The sequence below is a fragment of the Loxodonta africana genome, chromosome 4 (assembly GCF_030014295.1).
Source record: "Loxodonta africana isolate mLoxAfr1 chromosome 4, mLoxAfr1.hap2, whole genome shotgun sequence".
Classification (NCBI taxonomy): Eukaryota; Metazoa; Chordata; class Mammalia; order Proboscidea; family Elephantidae; genus Loxodonta; species Loxodonta africana.
This window is the reverse complement of record NC_087345.1, coordinates 8,249,927-8,264,262: the sequence shown is the minus strand read 5'-3', so window position 1 is coordinate 8,264,262 and position 14,336 is coordinate 8,249,927. Positions and strand designations below refer to the sequence as shown.

At 55.4% G+C, this 14,336-nt stretch overlaps 1 protein-coding gene across 3 annotated transcripts in view; it reads right to left on the bottom strand.

Moving 5' to 3' along the window:
- SHISAL1 (shisa like 1) overlaps positions 1-14,007 on the bottom strand; it is a 100,776-nt gene extending 86,769 nt beyond the window's left edge. For all 3 annotated transcript variants that reach the window (XM_064283393.1, XM_064283394.1, XM_064283392.1), the window contains exon 1: positions 13,938-14,007. The gene's annotated coding sequence lies outside the window, so the exon portion shown is untranslated. The remainder of the gene's footprint in view (positions 1-13,937) is intronic.
- Between the last annotated feature and the right edge of the window lie 329 nt (positions 14,008-14,336).

Sequence of the window (14,336 nt, the reverse complement as noted above, 5' to 3'; positions counted from 1 at the left end):
GGGCAGTTAGGTGTCCAGGTTAAGGGCTGGGCTCTGGAATCAGACACGACCGGCCAGAGCCATTTAACTGGAGTGGAACGATCCAGAGTCCTAGGAGTACTATCTGTTCCTGTCTGCTCCCCTCCTTCCCCGGGGCAGGGAGGCTCCGCCCCTCCTCCCCCCAGGCTGGGGAGACCCCAGCAGAGCAAGCACCAGCTATTGCTTCCTTCATTTAACTCCTTTTCTGCTCAGACCTCCCCACATTAGACATGCATTGTGACCCTGGGTTTGCACGTGTCTGGTGGCATCCCCCTGCGGCCGGAGCCCTCTGACCATCCCCTTGGTGGGCTCTGCTGACCTCCTGTTACCTTCGATGCTAGAGACGTAGCCAGGGAGCAAGGCAAGTCGGCCGTGGACCCTCCCTGGAGGACAGGCCCCCGCCAAGGGAAGGCTGCCCGTGAGTGCACACTCAGGCGGACCACTGGCCTAGCATTGCTGGGAGTCCACCATGGGGGCTCCTGGGACAGAGCTTCAGCTGGTGAAAACCAGGCTTCATCACGTGCACTCAGCCTCCACAGGCCCAGCGCGATTCCTGGCCCATGATAACAGACTTCCTGCTTTTCAAAATGAACATCCCCTGTGATGGGAGAAAAATGCTAAACTTTATAGCACAGGTTGGCATCTGGGCAAACACCGCGGTGGAGGTCTAATTAGTGTACCGCTTTGGGAAAGTCTGGCTCAAAGCTTTCTGAGGCATTGAGGGGTAACATGAAAAACCATTTATAAAATTGCTATGGCTTTGTCTGCGGGAAATCTAATCAGAACTGAGACGGGGCAGGCGGAATTCTGAGAGGCAGGAGGGGCCAGGGCCTATGCCTGGCAGAGGGCTCCTGAGATGGAGGGGACAGTGCAGCCTGGCCCGGGGTGGGACACAGCCAAGTGACCCCGTGCACGTGGCCCAGTCTTTCTGGGCCTCTATTTATATGTTGTTGTGTGCCGTCAAGTCAATTGTGACTCACAGCAACCCTAAGGACAGAGTAGAACTGCTCCATAGGATTTCCTAGGCTGGCGACCTGCTACCATTTCAGCCTCGGAAACGCTACAGGACAGCTCTTCTCTGTCCTATAGGGTCGCTGTGAGTCAGAATCGACTCGACAGTGCTCAACAACAATAACAAATCTTTACAGGACTAGATTGCCAGGTCTTTTCGCCTGTGATGGGAATTCAAACCCATCTCGCTGGTGGGTTCAAACCACCAACCTTTGGGTAAGCAGCCCAGTGCTTAACCACTGAGCCACCAGGTTACCTCCACCTGTATGTTGTTGTTAGGTGGCGACTCATAGCGACCCTATGCACAATAGAACAAAACACTGCCTGGTCCTGCACCATCCTCACAATTGCTATGTTTCAGCCCATTGTTGCAGCCACTGTGTCAATCCATCTCATTGAGGGTCTTCCTCTTCTCCACTGACCCTCTACTTTACCAAGCATGATGTCCTTCTCCAGGGACTGATCCCTCCTGACAACATGTCCAAAGTATGTGAGATGAAGTCTCACCATTCTTGCTTCTAAGGAGCATTTGGGCTGTACTTCTTCTAAGACAGATTTGTTCGTTCTTCTGGCAGTCCATGGTATATTTAATATTCTTCGCCAACAGCAGGTTTGCCCAATGCAATACATCATTTGATTTCTTGACTGCTGCTTCCATGGGAGTTGATTATGGATCCAAGTAAAATGAAATCCTTGACAACTTCAATCTTTTCTCCATTTATCGTAATGTTGCTTATTGGTCCAGGTGTGAGGATTTTTGTTTTCTTTATATTGAGGTGTAATCCATACTGCAGGCTGTAGTCTTTGATCTTCATCAGTAAGTGCTTCAAGTCCTCTTCACTTTCAGCAAGCAAGGTTGTGTCATCTGCATAACACAGGTTGCTAATGAGTCTTCCTGCAGTCCTGATGCCCTGTTCTTCTTCATATAGTCCAGCTTCTAGTATTATTTGCTCAGCATACAGATCGAATAAATACAGTGAAAGGATACAACCCTGACGCACACCCTTCCTGATTTTAAGCCACGCAGTATCCCCTCGTTCTGTTTGAACAACTGCCTGTTGGTCTACGTCCAGGCTCCTCCTGAGCACAATTCGGTGTTCTGGAATTCCCAGTCCTTGCAATGTTACTCATAATTTGTTATGATCCACACAGTCGAGTATCCACTCCGTCTGTGTAGTGGGGAGTTAAGTTGATTCTGACCCATGGTGACCCCGTGTTTGTCAGAGTGGAACTGTGCTCCACAGGGTTTTCTGTGGCTGAGTTCCCAGGAAATCACCAGGCCTTTGTTCCGAGGCGCCTCTGGGTGGATGCGAACTAACCATTTGTACCACGTAGGGTCTCGGATCACTGGGTTTTTGTTGGGTAGGGTCTCTGATCAGTTAACGGAGCTTCCTGTTCCCCTCTCATTGTCTACTGGGGCTCAAGCTTGCTTAGAGCTGTCATGTGTCTTCTCGCATGTGAGTGGCACGGTGGCCCTGAGACGTGGGCAGGGGGTTCAGAAAGGCTGTCACCCCCAGGGGTCACACATGTGAATGTGGTGTAACTGGGACTACAACCTAGGTCCCTACATTCCCAGCTGCCCACTCCCCTGCCACGATGGCCACACAGGCGCAGGGTACACATCTATCTCCAGGCGGCCCGTGTTGGGCACGCAAACACTTTGAGCTCCCAGGGCTTGTCTGCGCTGTGTCGCCGCCCCCGACTGTCAGTTGGGGAACCTGCCCCGGCCTGGAGCATCTGCCCTGGGGTTCCAGGCCGAGGCAGAACCCAACAAGAGTTAAACAGCATCTAATAATGGCCTTCCCCAAGGCAGAAAGGGAGGAAAAGACTACCTCTGAGCACCTACTATGTGCCTCCACCTCCATCTGTCAGCTTGTGGAATCCCAGTAGGGTCACCCACTGTGGACAGGTTTCAGTGGAGCTTCCAGACTAAGACAGGCTAGGAAGAAAGGCCTGTTGATCTACTTCTAAAAATCAGCCAGTGAGAACCCTATGGTTCACAACAGAACACTGTCGATTTAGCACTGGAAGATGAGCCTTCTAGGTTGCAAAACTAAAAAAAAAAAACAATCAAACCCATTGCCGTCTGGTCAATTTTGACTCACGGTGACCATAGAGGACAGAGTAGAACTGCCCCATAGGGTTTCCAAGGAGCAGCTGGTGGATTCAAACTGCTGACCTTTGGGTTAGCAACCAAATGCTTAACCACTGTGCCATCAGGTCGGAAAGCACTCAGAGTACACAGTGGCCCCAACAATGGACTCAAGCACACCAACCACCGTGAAGATGGCGCCGCACTGGGCAACGTTTCGTTCTTTGGTACACGAGGTCACGGTGAGTCGGAGCTGACTCAACAGCAAGTAACGGCAACGAGCTTCATAAAAGGGGGGGCTGCTGCTCCCAGCTCTCAGGGGAGAAAACTGAGACTTGGAGAAGTTGTGCCCCGGCCCAAGGCCACACAGCTGCTAAGATATTGGGATTTGGCCCCAAGCTGTTGGGTTTCCAAGTCAGGAGCCTTTCCAGGCCTTGGGCTCCTGGGGAGAAATGCGGGAGGGGAAGGAGCCACCACTTCCCGAAAGGAACCCGCCTTCCATCACTGGGAATTATCCCCTCTTTTTTTCCAGTGAGATGAGACCATGTTTGGAATTAGCTGGTCCCATTCCCCTCCTTGATGACTTCCTGGCAGATCTAGCCCCGGGATGAACTCTGCCAGAACCAGGAATGCACTACAGCCCCAGGGAGCCCATTCCCTTTGGGGACAATTCTCTCTGTGCGAGGACGTCTGTACCCAGCCCCTCCCTCCCGCTCTGGCTGCACACTGAACAGGCTTATTTTAAAACAATCACCATTTGGCTAAAGTCGTGAAAGATGAAATGTAGGCGTTGTGTTAGGAGTGGGCTGGACTGCGGCCGGGAAAGAAAGGGGTCATGGCGTGGGGGTCCCCTAAATGTCTCAGGCTAGCTCCTGGCGCCAGGGACAGGTGGGGGTGAGGGGGATCCAGGCCTGGGAGATGATGGATCTGTTCCCATCCCACCTCCACTGCTCACAGAGTGTGACCCTAGCCTGTCACTTCATTCAAAGACTCAGGCTCAAAGGAGTCCCTGGGCGGCACAAATTGTCAAGTGCTGGGCTATCAGCTGAAAATGCTGGCGGTTCGAGCCCAACCAGATGTGCCTCGAAAGACAGGCCTGGCAATCTGCTTCCAAAGGTCCTTGAAAACCTACGGAGCAACTCTACTGCGCACACAGGGTCTGAGTCCACAGCAACTAACAACAGCAATGCAAAAAAAAGAAAAAACCTGTTTCTCCCTTCCCCCTTCTCTCCTCCCTTCCTTCCTTTCTCTTTCCTTCTTGCCTGCCTGCCATCCGTCATTCATTCAAGAAATCTTTGTTGAGCACCTACTAAGTGCCAGGCCCCATTCTAGACCCTGGGGACACAGGAGTGAACTGGACAGGCCTGCCCCTCCCTGACAGGGAGAGACCTTGGTCTGCACAGCAGGGACCTCCCCCAGGGTGCCTGCCCATCGGGGCACAAAGATCCCAAATCGGCTTGTGTCCTGACAGACTGCCGGCTCCCCGAGGCCCATATCAGGGCTGACACAGCCCCGAGGGCCCCTCTGTCCAGCCCGGACAGGATGTGGAGAAGGCAGTGGGAGTGGACAGCTGAGTGAAGCAGGGCGGTGGTGGAGGGGGCAGCGAGGAGGTGAGAGCCCGGGCATGGCCGTAGACAGGCCACAAATAAACTCCAGCTCCTCTCCTTCCCAACTGAGCTGGGCGGCACAGAAAATAGCTTTCACACTATATTTTCTGATTTTTTTTTTCTTCTTCACTCCACTGCTTCTAAATCGATCCAGAACAGATTGTCCAATTGTTTGAATCTTAGGAGCAAAGTCTCCTAGTCTTCCCTGGCCCTGCCCAGGATTCTCCCCAAGTGCCCACCCTGCCCGCACCCGTGGCCGGGCTCCAGCTAGATGTCGGGGCTGCCCTGGGCTTGGCCGCTGGTCTGTGGGCCTGCAGGCGACACGGGGTTCACAGAAAGGGGGTCTGCACCTCGTGCCCAGGGACCCACTGGGAACACCCCATCCCTGGGAGGGAAGGCTTGGCTGTTCCAGAAAGAACTGCACTCGGGGCACTCTGGGGCCAGGAAGAAGCGGGGGCATGCAGGTTCCAGGAGCCATCAGCCCACTTCTCCCACCAGGAATGCATCGGGTGCTGGGCCAAGCCACACAGCAGAAGCACCTGGGAAGGGCCGCCATTACCCTGCTGCAGATGGCAGCAATGGCAAGCAGGCATCATCTCAGAGGCGACAGTGATGGGCACGTGGCTGCCTGGGGCTCAGCCCGGCACACCCTGAAGCCATGCTGGGTTCAGGTGGAGGCACTGGGACAACTGATTAGTCATGTCTGCTCCACGTACTCACACCTTTTCTGATTTTAAACCAAAGAAAAAGTGTGAGTCAGAGCTGTATCCTTTCACCGTAGTTATTCAATCTGTATGCTGAGCAAATAATCCAAGAAGCAGGGCTATATGAAGAAGAACGGGGCATCAGGGTTGGAGGAAGACTTGTTAACAACCTGCGTTATACAGATGACACAACCTTGCTTGCTGAAAGTGAAGAGGACTTGAAGCACTTACTGATGAAGATCAAAGAATATAGACTTCAGTATGGATTAAACCTCGACATAAAGAAAACAAAAATGCTCACAACTGGACCAATAAGCAACATCATGATAAACGGAGAAAAGGCTGAAGTTGTCAAGGATTTCCTTTTATTTGTATCCATAATCAATGCCCATGGAAGTAGCAGTCAAGAAATTAAATGACATATTGCACTGGGCAAATCTGCTGCAAAAGACCTCTTTAAAGTGTTAAAAAGCAAAGATGTCACTTTGAGGACTAAAGTGTGCATGACTCAAGCCATGGTGTTTTCAATCGCCTCATATGCATGTGAAAGCTGGACAATAAATAAGGAAGACCGAAGAATTGATGTATTTGAATTACTGCGTCGGCGAAGAATACTGAATATTCCACGAACTGCCAGAAAGAGTGAACAAATCTATGTCTTGGAAGAAGTACAGCCAGAATGCTCCTTAGAATTGAGGATGGCGAGACATCTCAGGCACTTTGGACATGTTGTCAGGAGGGACCAGTCCCTGGAGAAGGACATCATACTTGGTAAAGTGGAGGGTCAGTGAGAAAGAGGAAGACCCTCAACGAGATGGATTGACACAGTGGCTGCAACGATGGGCTCAAGCCTAACAATGATTGTGAGGATGGAACAGGGCCGGGTCGTGTTTCATTCTGTCGTACATGGGGTTAGCTATGAGTCGGAGCCAACTCGATGGCACCTAACAGTGACAACGTAATTGATCTACGCGCCCGACACGTTATAATCTTTACCTCTAATCTTCACAACCATCCTCGTAAATTATTATTATTACTATTAAAATTATGATTATTATCATTACCAACCTTATTTTGAAATGGAGGAAGCTCAGGCTCAGAGAGATAAAATAAGCAGCCCAGCACTAGCCTTGAGGAAGAGGTGGACCTGGGCTTCGAACCCAGACTCCGAAGCTGGCTTTTTGGCCTTCATGCTCTGCGCTTGCCACAGCGCTGGTAAGAGCTAAGTGGTCTAATTGCTTGCTTGATTCATGTTCTTATTCACTCAGCAACCACTCACTCCTACTCTGGGGGCCTGAGGATGCTCAGATCCAGTTCCTGCCTAGCTGTTTCCTGGAAGGGTCGCACCAATGTTAACAGGGTCAAAGGGACATGATATTAACAGAAGAAAATGAGAATGCTGAGAGCTTGCATGTTTTGAAAGCGCCCTATGTGCTAATACAGCACCATATGCAAATTTGCCTTATCTGGGGCTCTCAATACCCATTACGCAGATGAGGAAACTGAGGCTCCAGGGGTCACAGAGCTTGCCCAAGGTCACATAGTTAGGGGCCAGCAAAGGGGACTTCCGCGGGTGGAGCCCTAATGTATGGGGAGCTCAGGTGGTTCTTTGGGGAACAGGCCACCTGGGGATCAGGGGCAGCACTGGACATGGCCTCCCTCTGGCTCGTTGCCCTGACAATGGGCCTTGGCGCAAAGGGACTGCTCATTCTCCAAAAGTCCAGGGACCAGATTCCTGGCAGTCGCAGCCCAGGAGATGCCAGCTTCCCGACCCAGAAAATTAAAGGAAAAAAAAAAAAAGGCCCTCTAAAACCAACCCTGGACTCCTGCTGCCTAAAGGTTGAACCCTGTCTGGGCCTTCTGGGGCTCACAGGCGATGCCCAGGCTCCCTGCAAACGCGCAGAGAGAAGCTCTGTCACTCCTTTCCGGAAGCAGAGCCACAGGGAAGCCTGAAGCCGGCAGCTCTGAGCCAAGCATCCCCAGGGCCATCTTAGGAACGAGGGCCAGGCCGGTGAGAGGGACAGCAGGAATGTTCGGCCTTTATCTTAGTGTCTATGGTTCTTTGATATAATTTAATTTTTTAAATTTCCATATAACTGCTGGGTCCCAAGTCCTTTCCTTGATTCCTCACCCCCAGCGCCCATCTCCCCCACAGTCTCGGGTTTCGGAGCCCTGTCTGGCCATGACCCTAGGTACCCACTTCCTATTTCTGTGGTTCAGTGCTCCTCGGAGAAATGGAGACTCTGAGGCCTCCGGGAATACCGCCTGAGGGTGACGGTGATGGAGGAAAAGCCAACGCTGTGTAACAAAGGAACCTGAAAACGGCATCTGGAGGCCAGACCTGTGTGAGATCCACTTCAACACCTCCCCAGGCTGCTTGCCTTCCTGACATGCCCTCTGATCCTTTCTGCCTGGCACACTGCAACCTGCCCTCCAAGACCCCAGTTAAAAGTGTCCTCCTCCAGGAAAGCCTTCCCTGACCCCCCAGGCTGAGTCAGGGCCTCAAAGATGCCTGATTTTCCTTCGTCCTTCTGCCCCGACCCTGCTCCCAGCAGAGCTGTGGAGCCAATTCCCATGAGTTGCAGAGTGGGATTGCTCCACAGGGTTTTCAAGGCTATGACCTTTCAGAAGCAGATTGCCAGGCCTTTCTTCAGAGGGGCCTCTGGCTGGGTTCAAACCTCAAACCCTTCAGTTAGTAGTCGAGTGCTTAACTGTGCCACACATGGGCTTGCTCCCAACACACACACTGCAAAACCCACGAGGGCAGGACCCCTTATGGTCATCTCTGCAACCCCTGGGCCTATCACTGTGCCCCGCCCAGAGTAGGCGCCTGGAGAACATGGAATGAACAAAAGCTGGACGCATTTTCTGTAGGCCCGTACATTGGGCTGCACACCTCCGAGTCTCTGGACAAAGAAAACAAGCTGGAGAGGAAATCACCGCCGTCCCTGGAACATTGCTCGGGGAGCCGAGGAGGGAGTTCTCACACTGGATTATGGAAGGAATGGGCCTTTATTTTTAATTTGTGCCAATACCTAAGAAAGCGGCTTTTCATTTTGAGCCCATCATGCGACGTGGAGCTTGGAAGCTGGCTCAGGAGACAAACTTCCCGGTCCAATTTCCCAATGCAAATCTCACAGCGCAGCCTCGCAGAGCAGAGCCGGCCTCCTCCCCACGCCGGGCGCATCTCCCAGGCTTGCCGGGGAGAATAATCAGATTATGTAGTGGGGTTTTAAAAGATCACGGTTTGTCTCATTTTCCAAAGAAGTGTGAACAAAAAAAAAAATGTCTTTCTTCCCAGGGCCCTGTTAAGAGCTTCCAGAACTTAATTCAGTGTTAAATGGGTGTAATTTGGGAAACGCGTGCATTATTTTTTCCTTTTTTGAAGGCGAGTTTGCGCATCTGCCGAGGTAGTAGGTAAACGTGGCCAGGTGGGCGGCAATGCGCCCCTGCGAAGGAGGGACGGTGGCACACAGGCTGCTCCCAGCTCGCAGGAGAAACACTCCATTCACATTTGACGTCTGAAAACAAGGGCCGCCGGCATTCGCATTTCATATGAGCCTCTGCTTTTCCATTTGGATGGCCAGGAGAGCGAGATCGGGAAGGCTTTGGCTAAAAAGGGAGCCTTGGGGTTTTCAGTGCAAATTTTAAAGTGTTTGCATTTTATAATTGACCATCCTCGAGGACGCCCAATTCTCTGTGTGACCTTGAGAGTGTCGCCGGCCCACTGTGGGCCCCATCTATACATGGGTGAGCAGAGGAGGGTCCAACCCCGCCAGCATCGCCAGCAGTAGCAACAGCAGCCCCTGGGCCTGTGTCCATCAGTGCGAAACACAAGGGCCTGGGAGAGGCTGGGCCGCTGCCTTTGTCGGCCCCTCCCACCAGAGGATACGAGGGGAGGGGCACACTGAAGGCCCTGCTGCTGGGTGCTTTCTCCTAAAACCCTCAGGAAGCCCCATGAGAGAGCTACTCTGTCCCATGTTGCTGAATGGGAAGCCCAGGCTCAGAGAGGGAGTGACTTACCAGGTCACTCGGCCACTGAGAGCTCAGCCAGGAGGCTTGAGGGAGGCCTGGTCCCAGCTGAGCTAGGAGGACAAACAGGGAAGAGGGACTTGTCCACAACTGGGCCAAGCAGAGAGGGGTACATCAGTAGGGCCAGGAGTATCGGGACTGGCACAGTCCCAGGTGGAACATCATTTATTCGTCCATTCACTCAAACAGCTCCTGAATCCTGGGGTTCCATTTAGGCTAGGGCCTCCCCAGAGGGGTCCCGCACAGAGAAAGGGTGGGTGGATGCTGGAGGGAGGCAGTGAGGGAGAGAAGGAAGGGGCAGAGGGAACAAGAGAGGGGACCTCCTTCCCACTGCCAGGCCCTGTGCTGAGAGGGGCTAGTTCTTGGGTGACCCTGGACGTCCTGAGGAGGGCGTGGCCCAGGTAGGAAGGGCCTTGGGTAGCACTCCTCACTTTCACTGGTTCAGGACCCCACCTTCTAGAAGATGTTCAGGACCTACATTATAAAAGAGTGTTCCAGAAACGAGGCCCAAAACCCAAAAACACAAATCCGTTGCTGTCGAGTCGATTCCGACTCACAGTGACCCCATGTGTGCAGAGTGGAACTGCTCCTTAGGGTTTTCAACACCGTGACCTTTCAGAAACAGATCACCAGGCCTATCTTCTGAGGTGACTCTGGGTGGGTTTGAATTGCCAACCTTTGAGTTAGTGGTCAAGCTTAACTGTTCGCACTACTCAGCGACTCCCATTCTTAGGGTTTGTCTATTGTTTCAGTAACTCTAGAAAGAGCTGAACTGGGAAAATCCACTCTGGGGGAGATGGGAAGGGGCTCTGAGCTCAATCTAATATCAAGGCAAATCTGTCCTGTGACTCAGCCGGAGAGGAAAGAAAGCAACAGAGGCTGCGTTAATAGAGGTAGAATATCCCCAAGAAGGGAGGTGATATCCTTCATCGAAGCATAAGACAAGCCACGTTCTGGGTGCCCAGGGAAAGTAAACAGCATAATGGTTAGAAAGGGAGACTTAGGAGACCCTGACTCATAGTGGCCTACTGTGCGGTGTTTCAACGGCCACCGTTACTGTCATTATTGGGACTGGACCAGCATTCAGGTGGTACACAGTGGAATGGGTAGGAGTATGACCCAAACTCAGCTAATGTTAACTTCTCTGAGCCTCAGTTTCCCCATCTGCAAAATGCCAGCAATTTGATGGGGTTCAGCATTTTCTCAGCGCAGTACCAGGTGCCTAGTAGGCCTCCGGGCTCTTCCTGTCAGATGCTATCCTGTTGTGGGGCGGGGGCCTCCTTGAGCCTGTGTCAGTGAACCTGCTTACTGGAGACACAGGCAGTCCACTTGCCACCCACCGGCTTCTAAAAGCACAAGCTGGGCATGAGACAGTGTGGCCAGCCCAAAGGAGAGGCTGGCGACCGGTGGTGGAATTGGCGGGGTCGTCCCATAGACTCGGACACCAGACTCATCCTCTTGCTCTACCCCCCCAACCCAGGTGTACCCCAGCTAGGAGCTCCCTCCCACCAGCCAGTCAAGCTCCGATCCTGACCATCCTGACCTCCTCCCTGCCCCACCCCTGCCGTCCACACTCCACCCAGGCCACAGGGACAGCTCCTCACCCTCCTGTGTCCCAGCCCACCTCTAGCCGCACCATCTTTCCGCTGGACTGGGGACCAGGGACGTCCTGCTGTGCCTTGTCTCCCAGCATTGCCTGGCTCCCTCTTTCCCTCCCAGTTCTGCACTTTAGCCCGTAGAGGGTCTCTGCCCAGAAAATCTTCTCCCTCTCCCTTCTTCTGGCTAATTCATGCCTCTCCCGCTGGGCCATGCTACCCTGTCCTCATCCCTGCCCCGGGCCCTCCTCATGTGCCCTCAACACCTTGTGGCTCCCCCAGGCTCCTCTGCTGTTCCTCCAGAGCTGCCAAGGTCAAAGCTGGTGACCTCCAGTGGCAGGCACGGGGGCACCGAGTGGGTGAAGAAGGAGAGTGAAGGGATAGATGGATGGATGGATGGGGTGGATGGATGCATGGATGCATGGATGCATGGGTGGTGGATGGATGGATGGATGGATGGATGGATGGATGGATGGATGGATGGATGGATGCATGGATGCATGGATGGATGCATGGATGGATGCATGGATGGATGGATGGGGGTGGGCGGGTGGGTGGGTGGATGGATAGATAGACAGATGACAAGTGAATGGTTTTCAGTCTAGCACCCCTTGGGGCAGGCCCCGCTTGCCTTCTCTCAGACACAAAGGTTTGTGGAGCACTGGTTCTGCCCCCAGTCCTCCTGGCCTAGCCAACTGCCCTCATAAGCTCCCAGCTGGGTGGTCCAGGGGAGTGGGGGTGGGATATATAACAGTCACACACACACACACAACACTCATACACACATGGACACACACACCTCATACACACACACTTCAGATGCACACCTCACACACACACACGCACCCCTCATACATACACACACACATACAGAACAAGCCAAACGGCTTCTCCTCACCTCTGCCTGCAGTCCAACACCTCCAGACGCCAGAGCCTGGGAGCCCCATGTGACGGTGACATTACAGAAACCTGCAGGAACCACTGCCCAGGGCTTTAGCTTGAGCTCTAAGGGGCAAGGCCGCCAGGCTGCCGAACTTTCTGATCCCCCCGCTCCATGCTCAGCGGGTACAGATACAGCAAACGGCCTCTCCGGGGGATGCGTGGCTTGCAGGGTGGTGTCCTGCCCTGAAGGGTCACAGACCCCAGGGCGAGGGCCCCTACTTCTAGGCAACCCTGGACCAGCATGGGGATTGTCCTGGGCTGACACCAGGGACCAGGGTTGTTCTGACTCTGGTTTTGAATGACACGTCCACAGCCTGCCTGTAAGTGAATATTCCCAAAGGTCCAGCTGGGTCCCCTGATTCCGGGGCACCCTTGGATGCTCTGAATTCGGTGAGAGGGCTAAAGGAGAGCGAAGGGAGCTTCCCATCAGCCTGGGTCTCATCGAAGCCCAGCTTGCCGGCTCCACAGTATTTCAAACACAGCCTGGACCCAGGTCCTCAGGGCATCAGTGACAGAAGACACCTCCGTCAACAACGGGTTCCAGGCCCTCATTTTAAAGACTAGGAAACCGAGGCCCAGAGAACAGCAGCAGCTGCCTGGGGTTGCACAGCCTGCAGTGCCCATGGGAACGACCAGAGCCTGCTCGGTGTCACCTGGAAGCAACCTCCAGGGGTGGGAAGGGATCTTGTCCCATTTTACAGATGGGGAAACAGAGGCTCAGAGAGGTCAAGGGCTTTGATCAAGGTCACACAGCCAGGGCAGAGAGGGCTGGAGGCCACCCTCTGTGATTCCTGGTGCTAGGCACTTTCTGCTCTTCCCGGTTCTGGTCCTGGGGTCTGTTGGACAGGAATAATCGCTAAACCGAGGGAATCCGGGAGACCGAGAGCGGCAGGGCAGACACAAAGCGGCACACAGACACACTCTGGCAGATTATGTAACTTCCCTTCCCGGCCCCATCGCCCCCGGGGTGCGGCCAGGCAGCCAGCACCAGCTCCGGGTACTCCGACCCCCGCGCGAACCCGCAGGCTTGGCCCACCAGCCCGCTCTCTCCAAAGAGATAACAACAGTTGGTGACACCAGGACGCGCTGGCTTTTTTTTTTTTCTTCTTCTTCTTCCTTTTTTCCCCTGGCTGAGTAACAAACACTAATACTAATAATGACGATAATAATTAGAATAAATATAACCTAAAGACGCTTGGGGTCTCGTTACCATGGCAACCGCTGCGCTAATGAGCTTCAGAGGCCGCCGCGGGGCTGCCCGGCTCCGGGCGCGGGATCAATATTGATTCGGCCCCGGAGGCAGCAGCGGCTCCGCGGGGGCCACGTGGAGGGCCGCGACCTAGGGGCGCGCACTTTGGGGAGGGGGAACTTCCCTGTCACCCGCGCCTCCCGGCTGGGACCCCCGGAACCGGCTGGGTCCCCAGCGTGGCCCCCGGACCCTGCCCGACGCACACGGAGCTCCCGGCTCGCTGCGCTCCAGGACTCGGTCCTCGGACGCCGGTCTCCACCTCGGACCCGGATTCTGTCCTGGCTGCCGCGTTCCTGCAAGATGCGCTCCAGACCGCGCCTCGGGCCGGGCCCCTCCTTCTCTAGGGTTCAGCGACCCCGACCTTGGCGAGCCCAGGCGCGGACCCCAGTGCCAGGGCACCGGCAGTCGGGCACAGTCCCTGCTCCCGAATCTCGCCTGGGAGTCCTCGGCCCTTCTCCAAAGGGCCCGGGACCCCCCAATGCACCGAGCCCGCCTCACTCAGCGCGCAGCCCCCCACCCCTGCCCCGGGCGCCCGCACCCCTTCTCCCAGGCCGGGGCGCCGCAGACCCCGCCCCCCACGCGCGCGGACCCTCTTCCGCCAGGAGCTCCGCCCCGGCCCCTGCACCCGGGCTCTGGGACCCCGGCCCGGCGGCCCGCTCCTGCCGGCCCGCACGGGGCGCCGCTCACCTCTTGCCGCCGCCCGCTCGCTCCTGTTCCGCTGCCGGGAGCCGGCGCCCGCAGGAGTCGCCTGCTGGGGCGCGAGGGCCGCCCACGCCCCGCGCTGCCCCCGCCGCCGCCGCCGCCGCCGCAACAGTTGTCCCGGTCCGGGGGCTCGGGGGACTCGGGGGCTCCGGGCTGCCACCCGGAAGGCGCCCGCGCCTAGGCGCGCCGGGCTCGGGCTCGGGCTCGGGCTCGGGCTCGGGCTCGGGCTCGGGCACCGGCTCCGGCTCCGGTTCGGGCTCCGGCTCGGGCTCGGGCTCGCAGCCCAGCCGCCGGCCGCATGCTCGGTGGCCCGACCGGCTGCCCGCGGCTACTCAGCGGCCCGCGCCGCCCGCCCGAGCCCCGCGCCGCGCTCCTGCTCGCCGC